This window comes from Capricornis sumatraensis, chromosome X, assembly GCF_032405125.1.
Source record: "Capricornis sumatraensis isolate serow.1 chromosome X, serow.2, whole genome shotgun sequence".
Taxonomy (NCBI): Eukaryota; Metazoa; Chordata; class Mammalia; order Artiodactyla; family Bovidae; genus Capricornis; species Capricornis sumatraensis.
In genome coordinates this window covers 92,092,605-92,111,706 of record NC_091092.1, presented here as the reverse complement: position 1 = coordinate 92,111,706, position 19,102 = coordinate 92,092,605, and the positions used below count along the sequence as shown (strand labels likewise).

The following is a 19,102-nucleotide window of genomic DNA, read 5'->3' as shown; positions in this document are numbered from 1 at the left end:
TGTGTTTTATATATCCCATGCTGGGTACAGGACAAGATCACAGCCCAGAAATGCCAACAGCTACAGACCAAGAAAACCAAGTATTTTGGTTTTCTATAGCCAAAGTACCCAAAGGAACAACCTAGCAATACAGAGAGCATTTAGATAACAACCATTCTATTCCAGCCAAACACTATAGAAAAACTATAACCTACTCTTGCCCCAACCAACAAAGGCCAAAAGAAGAACCTGGAGTTCTACCTTTGCCATACTATAAGAAAGTATGCGACCTACACCTGCTGTAGAGGTGACAGACATAGCCAGGTGGAAGCTAGGACTTCTTCTCCCACTTGCCAGTAAAGAGACAGCATCCTCCTTCACCCACCAGAGTATTAACAGAAAAGACCTGCTAAAACACAAAATTTAAATAAGATCCAGAGTCTCTTAAAATGATACACAAAATATCAAGGTTTGAATTGAAAATCCCTCATTATACCAAGAACCAGAAAGATTTCAAACTGAGATCTCAAACTGAGTAAAGAAAATCAATACATTTGTGTTATCAATAGAAAATGAAATCACTGTAACACAACTGATTAAACTACCTGCTAAGGATTTCAGAGCAGCCATGAGAGACAAATGCTTTGACAAACAGTTTTAAACATTGTTTTTCTTCTTTCTGTTTATTTATTTTTTAGCCACACTCCTTGGCTTGTGAGATCTTATTTCCACAACCAGAGACTGAATCCAGGCCCCTGGCATTGAAAGCACCAAGTACTAACCACTGGACTGCTAGGGAATTCCCTGAACATTCTTCAGTTCAGTTCAGTTCAGTCGCTCAGTCATGTCCGACTCTCTGTGACCCCATTAATCACAGCACGCCAGGCCTCCCTGTCCATCACCAACTCCCAGAGTTCACTCAGACTCACGTCCATCGAGTCAGTGATGCCATCCAGCCATCTCATCCTCTATTGTCCCCTTCTCCTCCTGCCCCCAATCCTTCCCAGCATCAGAGTCTTTTCCAATGAGTCAGCTCTTCGCATGAGGTGGCCAAAGTATTGGAGTTTCAGCTTTAGCATCATTCCTTCCAAAGAACACCCAGGACTGATCTCTTTCAGAATGGACTGGTTGGATCTCCTTGCAGTCCAAGGGACTCTCAAGAGTCTTCTCCAACAGCACAGTTCAGAAGCATCAGTTCTTCAGTGCTCAGCTTTCTTCACAGTCCAACTCTCACATCCATACATGACCGCTGGAAAAACCATAGCCTTGACTAGATGGACCTTTGTTGGCAAAGTAATGTCTCTGCTTTTCAGTATGCTATCTAGGTTGGTCATAACTTTTCTTCCAAGGAGTAAGCGTTATTTAATTTCATGGCTGCAGTCACCATCTGCAGTGATTTTGGAGCCCCCAAAAATAAAGTCTGACACTGTTTCCACTGTTTCCCCATCTATTTCCCATGAAGTGATGGGACCGGATGCCATGATCTTCATTTTCTGAATGTTGAGCTTTAAGCCAACTTTTTCGCCCTTCTCTATCAGTTTCATCACGAGGATTTTTAGTTCCTCTTCACTTTCTGCCATAAGGGTGGTGTCATCTTCATATCTGAGGTTACTGATATTTCTCCTGGCAATCTTGATTCCAGCTTGTGCTTCTTCCAGCCCAGCATTTCTCATGATGTAGCAGGGTGACAATATACAGCCTTAACATACTCCTTTTCCTATTTGGAACCAGTCTGTTGTTCCATGTCCAGTTCTAACTGTTGCTTCCTGACCTGTACACACGTTTCTCAAGAGGCAAGTCAGGTGGTCTGGTATTCCCATCTCTTTCAGAATTTTCCACAGTTTATTGTGATCCACACAGTCAAAGGCTTTGACATAGTCAGTAAAGCAGAAATAGATGTTTTTCTGGAACTCTTGCTTTTTCGATGATCCAGCAGATTTTGGCAATTTGATCTCTGTTTCCTCTGCCTTTTCTAAAACCAGCTTGAACATCTGGAATTTCGTGATTCACGTATTGCTGAAGCCTGGCTTGGAGAATTTGGAGCATTACTTTACTAGCATGTGAGATGAGTGCAATTGTGCAGTAGTTTGAGCATACTTTGGCATTGCCTTTCTTTGGGATTGGAATGAAAACTGACCTTTTCCAGTCCTGTGGCCACTGCTGAGTTTTCCAAATGTGCTGGCATATTGAGTGCAGCACTTTCACAGCATCATCATTCAGGATTTGAAATAGCTCAACTGGAATTCCATCACCTCCACTAGCTTTGTTCGTCGTGATGCTTTCTAAGGCCCACTTGACTTCAAATTCCAAGATTTCTGGCTCTAGGTGAGTGATTTGCAAATTAAAAACGGAAAGTCTTAGCAAAGAGATCTAATATACAAAGAAAAATAAATGGAAATTAAAAATTAAGAGACACAATAACTGAAATAAAATACACAAAGATGGGTTAAACTGCAGATTGGAGACAACAGAGAAAATAATTTTGAACCTAGAGAAAGAAAAACAGAAATTATCTAGTCTCAATAACAGAAAATAGACTGAAAAATGAACAGTGATCAGTGGAATTATAATAAAAGATCTAATATTTGTGTAAATCAGAGTCTCAGAAGGAGAAGAGAATTACTTAAAGAAATAATAGTTTAAATATTCTCATATTTGGCAAAAACAAGCCTACAGAGTCAAGACTCTGAAAGTGAAAGTTGCTTAGTTGTGTCCGACTCTTTGCAACCACATGGACTATACAGGCTGTGGAATTCTCTAGGCCAGAATACTAGAGTGTGTATCCTTTCTCATCTCCAGGGGATCTTCCCAACCCACGGATCAAACCCAGGTCTCTTGCATTTCAGGCAGATTCTTTACCTGCTGAGCCACAAGGGAAGCCCAAGAATACTGAAGTGGGTAGCCTATCCCTTCTCCAGTGGATCTTCCCGACCCTGGAATCAAACCAGGGTCTCCTGCATTGCAGGTGGATTCTTTACCAACTGAGCTATCAGGGAAGCCCCAAAGTGAAAGTGAAAGTTGCTCAGTCGTGCCTAACTCTTTGCAACCCCATGGACTATACCAGTCCATGGAATTCTCCAGGCCAGAATACTGGGGTGGGTAGCCCTTCCCTTTTCCAGGGGATCTTGCCAACCCAGGGATCAAACCCAGGTCTCCCACATTGCAGGAGCATTCTTTACCAGCTGAGCCACCAGGGAAGCTGAGTGAGTTATAGATAGTATAAACCCAAAGAAATCATGACAAGATAGATTACAGTCAACCCCTTCCAAATCTAAAGACAGGAAGAATGATTTTTTTATTGATGTATACTTGAATTATTGTGTTGTGTAAGTTTTAGGTGTACAGCAAAATTGGTTCCTTTTTATATATATATTCTTTCCTATTATAGATATTGAACATGTTTCAACATAGTTCCGTGTGCTATATATATATATATATATATATATATATATATATATATATATATATATATAGTAGGTCCTTGTTGGTTATCTACTTTATATATAGTAGTGTGTATCTATGAGAGGGTAACCAGCAGAAAGGCCAGGAGTCTACAAACAGAAGAAATAGGCTGCAAATGTCAGACGTTTTTTATCTCTCTCTTAAGCAGCAAAAGGAAATTTTCCCTTCTTTATACAAAATTAAAAGGAGGGTTCTCTTAAAATTTTGTGTTGCCATGATGGCACCTGGTTCCACCTTATCTTAATTTTTCTCAAACTTTGAGCTAACCAATGCTTTTTTCTTATGGAAATGGTTTTCTTAAGGTATGTTACTGAACTATGTATTTACTCTAGACTCTGTCTTTCTTAAGACTCAGAACCTCAGAACTGATAATGGCTCAGCAAACCAGTATGTTTTACTCATATATTGTTCTCCTAATCTATGTTAATGAAACTATATGTTTACTTGGAAACCTGCCTTTCTTCAAGATTCATGTCAATCAGTTTATGACCCAGGATGACTCACCTTGTGCTAGTGTTATCTCAAAATGCATGTTGTGGGTGAGGGGCCTGGTGCCACTCTGAGTTTTGAGACATTCCCTTTCTCTAATTAACTGCTTGCTGACAGGTATATAACATACTGCTAAAGGCTAGCAGGGGGGTCACTCTTTCTTCCCCCTTATGATGTCTATGTCAGAAGCTTTCTCTATCTCTTTTATACTTTAATAAAACTTTATCACGCAAAAGCTCTGAGTGATCAAGCCTTGTCACTGGCCCCAGATTGAATTCCTCTCCTCCAAAGGCCAAGAATCCCGGTGTCTTTCATGGCTCAGCAACAACCTTTCATCTGTTAATCCCCAACTCCTAATTTATTTCCCCTATCCCCCTTTGATAACTGTTAAGTCTGTTTTCAAAGCCTGTGTGTGTTTCTGTTTTATAAATAAGTTCCTTTATATCATTTTTATATATTCCACATATAAGTGATATTATATGATATTTGTCTTTCTCTGTCTGACTTATTTCACTAAGCATAATATTCTTTAGGTCCATCCATGTTGCTGCAAATGGTAGATTTTCAATCTTTTTTATGGCTGAGAAATATAACTATGTGTGTTGTTGTTGTTGTTATTGTTGTTGTTTAGTCACCAAGTTGTGTATGACTCTTCGTGAACCTGTGGGCTACAGCACACTCAGCTTCCCTGTCCCTCACCATCTCCCATAGTTTGGCCAAGTTCATGTCCATTGAATCGGTGTTGCCATCTAACCATCTCATCTTCTGTTTTTACCCTCTTCTGTCTTCATTCTTTACCAACATCAGGGTCTTTTCCAGTGAGTTGGCTGTTCGTGTCAGGGGGCCAAAGTGTTGGAACTTCAGCTTCAACATCAGTCTGTCCAAAGAGTATTCAAAGTTGATTTTCTTCAAGATTGACTGGTTTGATCTCCTTGCTTTCCAAGGGACTCTCAAGAGTCTTCTCCAGCACTATAGTTCAGAAGCATCAATTCTTCAGTTCTCTGCCTTCTTTATTGTCCAGCTTTCACATCTGTGCCTGACTACTGGAAAGACCTTAGTCTTGACTCTGCCGACCTTTGTCAGCAAAGTGATGTCTGCTTTTTAACACACTGTCTAGGTTCGCCATAGCTTCCCTGCCAAGAAGCAATCGTCTTCTAATTTCATGGCTGTAGTCACCATCTGCAGTGATTATAGAGCCAAAGAAGAGGAAATCTGTCACTGCTCCCACCTTCTCCCCTTTTATTTGCCCTGAAGTAGTGGGACTGGATGCCATGATCTTAGTTTTTTTACTACTTTAGTGTAGTCAATGAAACAGAGGTAGATGTTTTTCTGGAATTCCCTTACTTTCTCTATGATTCAGTGAATGTTGGCAATTTGATCTTTTGTTCCTCTGCCTTTTCTAAACCCAGCTTGAACATCTGGAAGTTCTCAGTTCACTTAACGCTGAAGCTTATCTTGGAGTATTTTGAGCATAACCTTACTAGCATGGGAGATGAGTGTAATTGTCTAGTGGTTTGAACGTTCTTTACTACTGCCCTTCTTGGGACTTGGAAAGTGATTGGCCTTTTCCAGTCCTATGGCCACTGCTGCATTTCCCAAATTTGCTGACATATTGAGTACAGCACTTTAATAGCATCATCAGTTAGGATTTTAAATAGCTCTGCTGAAATTCCATCACATCCCCTAACTTTATTGGCAGGAGTGCTTCCTAAGGCCCACTTGACTTCACACTCCAGAATGTCTGGCTCTGAGTGAGAGACTACACCATTGTGGTTATTAAAATCCGGGTCATTAACATCCTTTTTGTACAGTTCTTCTGGATATCTTTCCATCACTTCTTGATCTCTTCAGCTTCTATTAGGTCTTTAACATTTCTTTCCTTTATTGTGCCCATCTTTGGATGAAATGTTCCTTTGATATTTCCAGTTTTCTTGTAGAGATTTCCAGTCTTACTCTTTCTGTTGTTTTCCTCTGTCTCTTTGCATTGTTCATTGAAGAAGACCTTCTTATCTCTCCTTGCTATTCTCTGGAACTCTGTGTTTAGTTGGATGTACGTTTCCCTTTCTCCCTAGCTTTTTGCTTTTCTTCTTTCCTCAGCTATTTGTAAAGCCTCCTCAGACAACCACTGTGCCTTCTTGCCTTTGTTTTTCTTTGGCACAGTTTTATTCGCTATCTCATATACATTGTTACTTTGTCCATATTCTTCAGGCACTCTGTTTACTAGATCTAATCCCTTGAATGTATTCATCACCTCCACTGTATATAGGGGATTGATTTAAGTTGTATCTGACTAGCCTCGTGGTTTTCCCCACTTTCTTTAATGTAAGCCTGAATTTTGCTATAAGAAGCTGATGATCTGAGCCACAGTCAGCTCCAGGTCTTGTTTTTTCCGACTGTATACAGCTTCTCCATCTTCGGCTACAAAGAAAGAATGTAATCAGTCTGATTTCAGTATTGACCATTTGGTGATGTCCATGTGTAAAGCTGTCTCTTACATTGTTGAAAAAGGGTGTTTGCTATGACTAGTGCATTCTCTTGGCAGAGTTCTGTTAGCCTTTGCCCTGCTTCATTTTGTACTTGAAGGCCAAACTTGCCTGTTACTCTAGGTATCTTTTATCTTCCTGCTTTTGCATTCCAATCCCCTATGATAAATGTGCTGTGTACTGTGCTTAGTCACTCAGTCGTGTCCAGCTCTTTGTGACCTATATAGCCCAATAGGCTCCTATATCCATGGGGATTCTCCAGGCAAGAATACTGGAGTGGGTTGCCATGCCCTCCTCCAGGGGATCTTCTGAACCCAGGATCGAACTCAGATCTCCCGCCTTACAGGTAGATTCTCTACCGTCTGAGCCATCAGGAAAGCCTATGATTAAGAGGACTTTTTTTGTTGTTGCTTCTGTGTCTTGGCTATTGAAAATAGTGCTCCTATGAACATTGGGATGCATGTCTCTTTTCAAATTAGAGTTTTCATCTTTTCTGGATATATGCCCAGGAGTGGAGTAGCTGGATCATATATATGGTAACTCTGTTTTGAGTTTTTTAAGGAGCCCCAGTATGGTTCTTCATGGTGGTTGCAACAATTTACATTCCAACAAACAGTTTAGCAGGGTTCTCTTCTCCACACCCACTCTAGCATCTATTATTTATACACTTAAAGACTTTTTCCTTGGAGTATAAGTGCTTTAAAATGTTGTGTTAATTTCTGCTGTACAACGAAGTGAATCAGCTATATGTATGCATATATACCCTCCCTCTTAGGACTTCCTCCCACCCCATGCCCATCCCACCCATCTAGGTCATCAAAGAGCACTGAGCTGAACTCCCTGTGCTACATAACAGGTTCCCACTAGCTATCTGTTTTACACATAAGCAAAGCAAAGTGAAGTCGCTCAGTCATGTCCAACTCTTTGTGACCCCGTGGACTGTAGCCTACCAGGCTCCTCAATCACGGAATTCTCCAGGCAAGAATACTGGAGTGTGTTGCCATTTCCTTCTCCAGTGGATCTTCCCAACCCAGGGATTGAACCTGGGTCTACCACATTACAGGCAGATGCTTTACCATCTGAGCCACCAGGGAAGCCCCAGTGTATGTGTTTTACACACAGTAGTGTATATATGTCAACCCTAATCTCCCAATTCATCCCACCCGCCCCTTCCCCCTCTGTGTCCATAGGTCCATTCTCTATCTCTCTGTCTCTATTCCTCCCTTGGAAATAGGTTCATCTGTATCATTGGAAAAGGTCAATTTTCATTCCAATCCCAAAGAAAGGCAATGCCAAAGAATGCTCAAACTACCACACAATTGCACTCATCTCACATGCTAGTAAAGTAATGCTGAAAATTCTCCAAGCCAGGCTTCAGCAATACGTGAACTGTGAACATCCTGACGTTCAAGCTGGTTTTAGAAAAGGCAGAGGAACCAGAGATCAAATTGCCAACATCCGCTGGATCATGGAAAAAGCAAGAGAGTTCCAGAAAAACATCTACGTCTGCTTTATTGACTATGACAAAGCCTTTGACTGTGTGGATCACAATAAACTGTGGAAAATTCTGAAAGAGATGGGAATCCCAGACCACCTGACCTGCCTCTTGAGAAATCTGTATGCAGGTCAGGAAGCAACAGTTAGAACTGGACATGGAGCAACAGACTGGTTCCAAATAGGAAAAGGAGTACGTCAAGGCTGTATATTGTCACCCTGCTTATTTAACTTATATGCAGAGTACATCATGAGAAATGCTGGACTGGAAGAAACACAAGCTGGAATCAAGATTGCCAGGAGAACTCTCAATAACCTCAGATATGCAGATGATACCAGCCTTATGGCAGAAAGTGAAGAGGAACTAAAAAGCCTCTTGATGAAAGTGAAAGAGGAGAGTGAAAAGGTTGGCTTAAAGCTCAACATTCAGAAAACAAAGATCATGGCATGCAGTCCCATCACTTCATGGGAAATAGATGGGGAAACAGTGGAAACAGTGTCAGACTTTATTTTGGGGGGCTCCAAAATCACTGCAGATGGTGATTGCAGCCATGAAATTAAATGACGCTTACTCCCTGGAAGAAAAGTTATGATCAACCTAGATAGCATATTCAAAAGCAGAGACAGTACTTTGCCAACTAAGGTCCATCTAGTCAAGGCTATGGTTTTTCCTGTGGTCATGTATGGATGTGAGAGTTGGACTGTGAAGAAGGCTGAGCGCTGAAGAATCGATGCTTTTGAACTGTGGTGTTTGAGAAGACTCTTGAGAGTCCCTGGAACTGCAAGGAGATCCAACCAGTCCATTCTGAAGATCAGCCCTGGGATTTCTTTGGAAGGAATGATGCTAAAGCTGAAACTCCAATACTTTGGCCACCTCATGAGAAGAGTTGACTCATTGGAAAAGACTTTGATGCTGGGAGGGATTGGGGACAGGAGGAGAAGCGGACAATAGAGGATGAGATGGCTGGATGGCATCACTGACTCGATGGACATGAGTCTGAGTGACCTCCAGGAGTTGGTGATAGACAGGGAGGCCTGGCGTGGTGCAATTCATGGGGTCGCAAAGAGTCAGACACGACTGAGCAACTGAACTGAACTGAACTGATTCTGACTGGTGTGAGGTGATACATCATTGTAGTTTTGATTTGCATTTCTCTAGTAATTAGCAGTGCTGAGCATTTTTTTTTCATGTGCCTTTTGGCCATCGTTATGTCTTCTTTGGAGAAATGTCTATTTAGATCTTCTGCCCAATTTTTGATTGGATTGTTTGGTTTTTCAGTATTGAATTGTATGATCTATTTGTGTAGTTTGGAAATGAAACCTGTGTCCATCCTAAGACAGAAAAATTATTGAAAGCTGCCAGAGAGAAACGATGCTTTACATATAGGGGGAAATAATACAAATAAAGGCTGATCTTTCATCAGAAGTCATGGAGTCCCTTCTGCCTTTATAAAAGTAAATGCTCCACTGTTAAAGGATATACACAAAAAATCTCACACAATCCAAGACTCAGGACAGAAACAATAATTTGTAAGGAGGCTGGATCAGACCAAGTGCTGATTTAGAGAGCCTCCCAGAGAGACAAGAGGTAATTGAAACATCATCGTGTGGACATCAAGCCAGCAGTAGCCATTTTGGGGAGTTCATCCTATCATGGGTATATTGGTGCTGATAAGTGCCATCTTGGAACCTTCCCTTTAGTTTATTAGGTGGACCCAGCCCCACCCACCAGCCAATTAGCACCAGTCCTAGGACATTCCAGGCCAGGCAGATAGGTGGGCAGATACACAGATCTACCCACCAGTATACTGGCTGCTGTACTGAGCTGCCAGCCACACCAGTACCCAGTCCCATCCAGCTGCAGGCCAACATCAACTCCAATACATTGGGACCTATCTCCACCCACAAATGGGCCAGCGCTAGCCCCAGGACCTGGCTTCACCTACTAGTGGCTGGACAACAGGCCCTGAACCCTCTGGGCTCCAGCCCCACCCATTAGCCTTTCAACACCAGCTCCAGGCCTAGAGACAAAGAAGGACATTACATAATGATCAAAGGATCCATCCAAGGATATACAAAAATTGTAAACATATATACAGCCAACATAGCAGCGACTAAATACATAAAGCAAATATTAAGAGACCTAAAGGGAGAAGTTGACTGTAGCATATTAATATTAGGGAACTTGAACACCCAACTTACATCAGTTGACAGATTATCTAGACAGAATTTAAGTGATGCACTGGCCTTAAATGACACAATAGTCCAAATGGACTTAGTAGATATATAGAAGTTACATCGAAAAGTAGCAGAATACACATTCTTTTCAAGTGCACATGGAGCATTTTCCAGGATAGATCACATGATGGGCCACAAGATAAGTCACAGTAATTTTAAGAAGATTGAAAACACATCAACCATCTTCTCCAACCACAATATGAAGCTAGTTATTAACTACAAGGGGGGAAAAAAAGCCTGCAAAAAGAATCTCAAACATGGAGGCCAAACGTTATGCTACTATGATAAATTGTAGCATAATAAATAATAATAGCATATATAAATAATCAGTGGATCACTGAAGAATTCAAGAAGAAATCAAATAATACCTAGAAACAAATGCAAATAGAAACACAGTGATTGAGTGTATACGGTGGGATGCACCAAAAGCAGTTCTAAGAGGCATAGTGATGCAAGCCAGAATGTGGTCCACTGGAGAAGGAATGGCAAACCACTTCAGTATTCCTGCCTTGAGAACCCCATGAACAGTATGAAAAGTCAAAATGATAGGATACTGAAAGAGGAACTCCCCAGGTCAGTAGGTGCCCAGTATGCTACTGGAGATCAGTGGAGAAATAACTCCAGAAAGAATGAAGGGATGGAGCCAAAGCAAAAACAGTACCCAGATGTGGATGTGACTGGTGATAGAAGCAAGATCCCATGCTGTAAAGAGCAATGTTGCATAGGAACCTGGAATGTCAGGTCCATGAATCGAGGCAAATTGAAAGTGGTCAAACAAGAGATGGCAAGAGTGAACGTTGACATTCTAGGAATCAGTGAACTAAACTGGACTAGAATGGGGGAATTTAACTCAGATGACCATTATATCTGCTACTGTGGGCAGAAATCCCCTAAAAGAATTGGAGTTGCCATCATGGTCAACAAAAGAGATGTCCTTTTCATTATAGGAGACTGGAATGCACAAGTAGGAAGTCAAGAAACACCTGGAGTAACAGGCAAATTTTGCCTTGGAATGCGGAATGAAGCAGGGCAAAGACTAATAGAGTTTTGCCAAGAAAATGAACTGGTCATAGCAAACACCCTCTTCCAACAACACAAGAGAAGACTCTACACATGGACATCACCAGATGGTCAACACCAAAATCAGATTGATTATATTCTTTGCAGCCAAAGATAGAGAAGTCCTATACAGTCAACAAAAACAAGACCAGGAGCTGACTGTGGCTCAGATCATGAACTCCTTATTACCAAATTCAGACTTATTAAAGAAAGTAGGGAAAACCGCTAGACCATTCAAGTATGACCTAAATTAAATCCCTTACGATTATACAGTATAAGTGAGAAATAGATTTAAGGGCCTAGATCTGATAGATAGAGTGCCTGATGAACTATGAAATGAGGTTCGTGACATTGTACAGGAGACAGGGATCAGGACCATCCCCATGAAAAAGAAGTGCAAAAAAGCAAAAGGGCTGTCTGGGGAGGCCTTACAAATAGCTGTGAAAAGAAGAGAAGCAAAAAGTAAAGGAGAAAAGGAAAGAGATAAGCATCTGAATGCAGAGTTCCAAAGAATAGCAAGAAGAGATAAGAAAGCCTTCTTCAGTGATCAATGCAAAGAAATAGAGGAAAAGAACAGAATGGGAAAGACTAGAGAGCTCTTCAAGAAAATTGGAGATACCAAGGGAACATGTCATGCAAAGATAGGCTCGATAAAGGACAGAAATGGTATGGACCTAACAGAAGCAGAAGATATTAAGAAGAGGTGGCAAGAGTACACAGAAGAACTGTACAAAAAAGATCTTCATGACCCGGATAATCACGATGGTGTGATCACTCATCTAGAGCCAGACATCCTAGAATGTGAAGTCAAGTGGGCCTTAGAAAGCATCACTACGAACAAAGCTAGTGGAGGTGATGGAATTCCAGTTGGGCTATTTCAAATCCTGAAAGATGATGATGTGAAAGTGCTGCACTCAATATGCCAGCAAATTTGGAAAACTCAGCAGTGGCCACAGGACTGGAAAAGGTCAGTTTTCATTCCAATCCCAAAGAAAGGCAATGCCAAAGAATGTTCAAACTACCACACAATTGCACTCATCTCACATGCTAGTAAAGTAATGCTCAAAATTCTCCAAGCCAGGCTTCAGCAATACGTGAACCGTGAACTTCCTGATGTTCAAGCTGGTTTTAGAAAAGGCAGAGGAACCAGAGATCAAATTGCCAACATCTGCTGGATCATGGAAAAAAGCAAGAGAGTTCCAGAAAAACATCTACTTCTGCTTTATTGACTATGCCAAAGCCTTTGACTGTGTGGATCCCAATAAACTGTGGAAAATTCTGAAAGAGATGGGAATCCCAGACCACCTGACCTGCCTCTTGAGAAATCTGTATGCAGGTCAGGAAGCAACAGTTAGAACTGGACATGGAGCAACAGACTGGTTCCAAATAGGAAAAGGAGTACGTCAAGGCTGTATATTGTCACCGTGCTTATTTAACTTATATGCCGAGTACATCATGAGAAACGCTGGACTGGAGAAGCACAAGCTGGAATCAAGATTGCTGGGAGAAATATCAGTAACCTCAGATATGCAGATGACACCACCCTTATGGCAGAAAGTGAAGAAGAACTAAAAATCCTCTTGATGAAAGTGAAAGAGGAGAGTGAAAAAGTTGGCTTAAAGCTCAACATTCAGAAAACCAAGATCATGGCATGTGGTCCCATCATTTAATGGGAAATAGATGTGGAAACAGTGTCAGACTTTATTTTTTGGGGCTCCAAAATCATTGCAGATGGTGAATACAGCCATGAAATTAAAAGACGCTTACTCCTTGTTAGAACAGTTATGACCAACCTAGATAGTATATTCAAAAGCAGAGACATTACTTTGCCGACTAAGGTCCGTCTTGTCAAGGCTATGGTTTTTCCAGTGGTCATGTATGGATGTGAGAGTTGGACTGTGAAGAAGGCTGAGCGCCGAATAATTGATGCTTTTGAACTGTGGTGTTGGAGAAGACTCTTGAGAGTCCCTTGGACTGCAAGGAGATCCAACCAGTCCATTCTGAAGGAGATCAGCCCTGGGATTTCTTTGGAAGGAATGATGCTAAAGCTGAAACTCCAATACTTTGGCCACCTCATGCGAAGAGTTGACTCACTGGAAAAGACTCTGATGCTGGGAGGGATTGGGGGCAGGAGGAGAAAGGGACGACCGAGGATGAGATGGCTGGATGGCATCACTGACTTGATGGACGTGAGTCTGAGTGAACTCTAGGAGTTGGTGATGGACAGGGAGGCCTGGCGTGCTGCGATTCATGGGATCGCTGAGTCAGACACCACCGAGCGACTGAACTGAAGTGATGCAAGCCAGCCTTAGGAGAAAGAAAAATCTGAAACAACCCAACCTTACACCTAAAGCAAGTAGAAAATAGGAGCAAAAACCCCAAAGGTAGTAGAAGAAATGATAAAAATCAGAACAGAAATAAATGCCATGGAGACTAAAAATAAGAAAGATCAATGAACTTAAGACCCTGTTCTTTGAAGTGATAAAACTGGTAAATTTTTGTCTAGCTTCATCAAGAAAAATAGAGGGCCCAAATCAATAAAATTAGAAATGAAAAAGAAGCAGCTACAGCCAACACCACAGAAATGAAAAAGACCATAAGAGATTACTATGGATAATTTTACATCAATAAAATGGACAACCTATATCAAGGGGAAGGTGGGAGGAGAGATTGGGGGTTTAGGATTGATATGTACACACTGCTATATTTAAAATAGTTAACCAACAGGAATCGAGGAACTCTGGTCAGTACTCTGTAAAATAACCTAAATGCGAAAACAATTTGCAAAAGAATAGGTACATGTATACATATAGCTCAATCACTTTGCAGTATGCCTGAAACTAACAACATTGTTAACCAACTATATTCCAATATACAACAAAAATTTTTAAAAATTAAAAAATGAATAAAATGGACAACTTAGAAGAAAAGTAGAAATTCCTAGAGATGTACAATCTCCCAAGACTAAATCAGGAAGAAATAGAAAATATGAACAGGCCAATTTAATGAAATTGAATCAGTAATCTAAAACTCCCAACAAACAGTCATGTAAAGATTTAAATAAACCAGTAAAACACTGTAAAGCTATTATCCTCCAATTAAAAAAGTTAAAATACCTGGGAATAAATCTAAGCAAGGTGTTAAAGGACCTATATTCAGGAAATTATTAATCTTTGATGAAAGAGATTGAAGATAGCACAAACAGAAAGATATAATTGCTTGTGGAATCAAAGAGTTAATATTGTCAAAAACCATACTATCTAAGGTAATCTACAGATTCAATGCAGTCCCTATCAAAATACCAACAATGTTTTCCACAGAACTAAAACAACTCTAAAATTTATATGGAAACACAGAAGACCCAAATAGCCATAAAGTCTTAAAAACAAAAAAACATGGAGAACAGTATGGTGTTTTTCCTTAAAAAATTAAAACTAGAAGTACCATATGATCCAGTAATCCCACTCCTGTGCATATATCTGGAAAAGGTGAAAACTAATTTGAAAAGATACATGCACCCAATGGTTATAGCAACACTATTTATAGTATCCAAGACATGAAGGCAGCCTAAATTTCCATCAACAGAGTAATCTATGAAGAAGATAATGGAATACACTCACTCTCACTCTCTCTCACACACACATACACTAGGATATTACTCAAGCCGTTAAAAAAGAATGAAATAATGCCATTTGCAGCAGTACAGATGGAACTAGAGATTATCATACTAAGTGAAGTAAGTTAGAAAAAGACAAATATCGTATGATACTGCTTATGTGTGGAAAATCTGAAAAGTGGCTCAAAAGAACTTATTTACAAAACAGAAACAGACTTACAGACTTCAAAAACGAAGTTATGGTTACCAAATGGGAAAGGTTGGGGAGAAAAGATAAATTAGGAGGTTGGGATTAACATAAACAGCGCTTGTGGTAAAGAACCTGCCTGCCAATGCAGGAGATAGAAGAGACATGGGTTTGATCCCTGGGTCAAGAAGATCCCCTGGAGGAGGAAATGGCAACCCACTCTGTATTCTCGCCTGGAAAATTCCATGGACAGAGGAGCCTGGTGGGTTACAGTCCTTGGAATCACAAAGAGTTGGACACGACTGAAGTGACTTAGCATGCATAGCATGCATGCATAAAGCAGATAATCAATAAGGATCTACTGTGTAGCCAAGGAAACTCAATACTCTGTAATTATCTATATGAGAAAACAATCTGAAAAAAATATATGTTATATATATTATATAGTTATAATTATATATCTTGTATTATATATTCAAGTTCAGATTCTCTACCGCCTGGCTACCAGGGAAGCCTATGTATAATGTGTATATATATGTATAAAATGGAGTCACTTTGCTGTACACCTGACACTAACACAATGTTGTAAATTTTAAAGAAAAGAACAAAACAGAACCAAGCATTCTGTATCCTGCATCAAACCTAGACTGGCGATTCGTTTCTTATATGATATTATACATGTTTCAATGCCATTCTCCCAAATCATCACACCCTCTCCCTCTCCCACAGAGTCCAGAAGACTGTTCTATACATCTGTGTCTCTTTTGCTGAACATGTGTACACCTGTGGTGGATTCATGTTGAAGTATGGCAAAACCAATACAATATTGTAAAGTAAAAAAAAAAAAAGAACAAAACAGGAGGCATCACAGTCCCTAATTTCAAACTGTGTTACACACAAAGCTTCAGTAATCAAAACAGAATGGTACTGGCACATAAACAGATATATGGATCAATGGAACTGAATGGAGAGCCCATAAATGAGCCCAAAATTACATAAGCAATTTATCTATGAGAAAAGAAACGAAAATATGCAATGGGGAAAAAGACAGCCTCTTCAATAAATGGTGTTGGGAAAACTGGATAGCTACATGCAATGGATTAAACAGTTAAACATAACACCTAAAACCATAAAAACTTCTAAAAGAAACCTAAGCCCTTTGCTCTTTGACATCAGTGTTAGGGTTGTTTTTTTTTTTTTTTTTTTGATATGTCTCATGTTAGGTAAACAAAAACAAAAATAAATAAATGGGACTCCATCAAACTGAAAACTCTGCATAGCATATGAAACTATCAACAAAACAGAAAGGCTATGCACTGAATTGGGAAAGATTTGCGAATGATCTATCCAACAATGGGTTAATATCCAAAATATACAAAGAATACTTGTACTCCACATCAAAAAACCAACCCAATTAAATAATTGGCATAGGATCTGAAAAGACATTTTTCTAAAGACATACTGATGGCCAACAGACATGTGAAAAAATGCTCAACTTCTCCAGTCATCAGGGAAATGCAAATAAAAACCACAGTGAGATACCTCCTTACACCTTTCAGAATGGTTATCAAAAGGACAACAAATATTGGCAAAGGATGTGGAGGAAAGGGAACCCTTTTTTAAACTTTTATTTTATGTTTGGGTATAGTTGATTTACAGTGTTGTGTTAGTTTCAGTGTTAGTTTACAGTGTTGTGTTAGTACAGCAAAGTGAATCAGTTATACATATATCCACTCTTTTTCCGATTCTTTTCCCATAGAGGTTATTACAGAATATTGAATAGAGTTCCCTGTGCTTTTCAATAGGTCCTTGTTGCTTTATATCTTCTATGTATAGTAGTGCGTATGTTTTAATCCCAATCTCCTAGTTTATCCCTCCCTCCCAGCCCTTTCCTTTTTGCTTTGGTAACCATAAGTTTGTTTTTGAAGTCTGTGAGTCTGTTTGTTTTGTAAATAAGTTCATTTGTGTCTCTCTCTCTCTCTTTTTTTTTTTTTTTTTTTTTTTGGCCTCACGACTCTGCTTGCAGGATCTTAGTTCTTCTGACCAGGGATTGGACCTGGGCCCTGGCAGTGAAAGTGCCCAGTCCTAACCACTGCACCATCAGGGAATCCCTTGTGGCATCTTTTTAGATTCCACAGTGTGTTTAATTGGTGTCATTCGACCAATTTAGTTTACTTTACCAAGTTACTTGTATTTAATATAATTATTGGCATGTTAGAGCTTAAGTCTGTCATTTTATTTTTACTTGTTTGTTCTGTTTTTCATGTCTCTGTTTTCCTATCCTTCCCATCCTATAGATATGTGAACTTACTTTAGAATTCCATTTTTATTTATCTATATGTTTTTGAATGTATCTCTTTGTATAACTACTTTAGTGTATTAACTAGGTATTGCATTGTATATACATAACATCATAGTCTATACTGGTGTTGATGTTTTACCAGTTCAAGTGAGGTGAACCTGACCTCTATTGAATCTCTTTTATCTTTCTCCACTTATAATTGTCTTAATTATTTTCTCTACAGACATTGTGATAGTTTTTGCTTACTGTGAGATATAATTTAGAAAACTCAGAAGAAAGAAAATATATTGTATTTATCCATATATTTGTTCTTTTCATTGTTTTTTCTTCCTTCCTGATAATTCCAAAATTCCTTCTTTTATCATTTCCTTTTTGTGTGGAGAAATACCTGTAGTCATTCTTTTAGGATAGGTTTGCTTTTTTAAAAGTATCCTAGTTTTCCTTCATCTGAAAATGTCTTTATTTTCCCTATATTCTTGAAGGATATTTTTTGTTTTATATAGAATGAGTATAGAGGCATTCCTCCCTCTTCAGTTTTTTTTTTGAATCATTTGAGAAGGATAGGTGGTAGCTCTCCTTTAAATTTTTGGGGAATTCACTATCAAATTATCTGGTACTGGACTTTTGTTTGTTGGGAATTTTTTTTTGAAATTAATTGTATATAGATTTAACAGAGTTTATATCTAATTCTATCAGGATTCTGTATATATGAAGATAAGATTATTCTAATATTTATATGGAAAAAGAAAGGACCTAGCATAGCTAAAACATTTTTGAGAAGGAATAATAATTTGGGAGCAATCACTCTACCTGATTATAAAACTTAATATGTCACTACAGTAATTAAGACTGTGATCAACAGTGGTATAGACCAATGGAACAGAATAGAGAGCCTAAAAATTGCCTCACACAAGTGCAGCCAACTGATTTTTGACAGAACTGCAGAAGCACTTCGTTGGAGGAAGGATTGTCTTTTTAACAAATAGTACTGGATCAGCTGGAAATCCACAGGTGAACAAGTGCCACATATCTAGACTAGGATCTGAAATACTCTGAAAGAAAGTATCTGCAAGAACTCTCAAAACTGAACAATATAAAAATAATCCAATTAGAAAATCAGCAAAAGACATTCACAGACATTTCACTGAACAAGATATATGTGTGGAATATAAAGACATGAAAATATATTCACCATCATTAGCCATTAGCGAAATGCAAATCAAAACCACAGTGAAGTATTGCTACATACCTATCTGTCGGGGTTCAGGATGGGGAACATGTGTATACCTGTGGCAGATTCATGTTGATGTATGGGAAAGCCAATACAATATTGTAAAGTAATTAACCTCCAATTAAAATAAATAAATTTAAAAAAAGAATGGCTAAAATGAATAATGGTGTTAATAGAGCATGCTAGATTGAGTGTGGGAAAACTGGATCACTCATGGTTTGCTGATGGAATGTAACATGATACCACCACTCTAGAAAACAATTTGGCAGTTTCTTAAAACTAAAAGTAGACTAAAAATAAGTGTGTAGCACTACATTTTTGGAGCATTTATGCTAGAGAATGAAGACTTATTTTTATGTAGGAACTTATATGCAAATATTCATAGCACCTTTATTCATAATAGCCCCAAACTGGACATAACCTAGATGTCCTTCAAAAGGTAAACCATGTACATCTATACCATGGCATATTACTCAGCAAAGTAGGAATGAGCTATTGATATATGCATCAACATGAATAGATCTCAAGAGCATTATGCTGAGTGAAAATGCCAGTCTCAAAA

General features: G+C 39.3%; 1 protein-coding gene across 2 annotated transcripts in view; it reads left to right on the top strand.

Moving 5' to 3' along the window:
* Nucleotides 1–19,102, top strand: part of FAM120C (family with sequence similarity 120 member C) — a 159,425-nt gene that overhangs the window by 81,666 nt on the left and 58,657 nt on the right. The gene's annotated exons all lie outside the window — the stretch shown is intronic.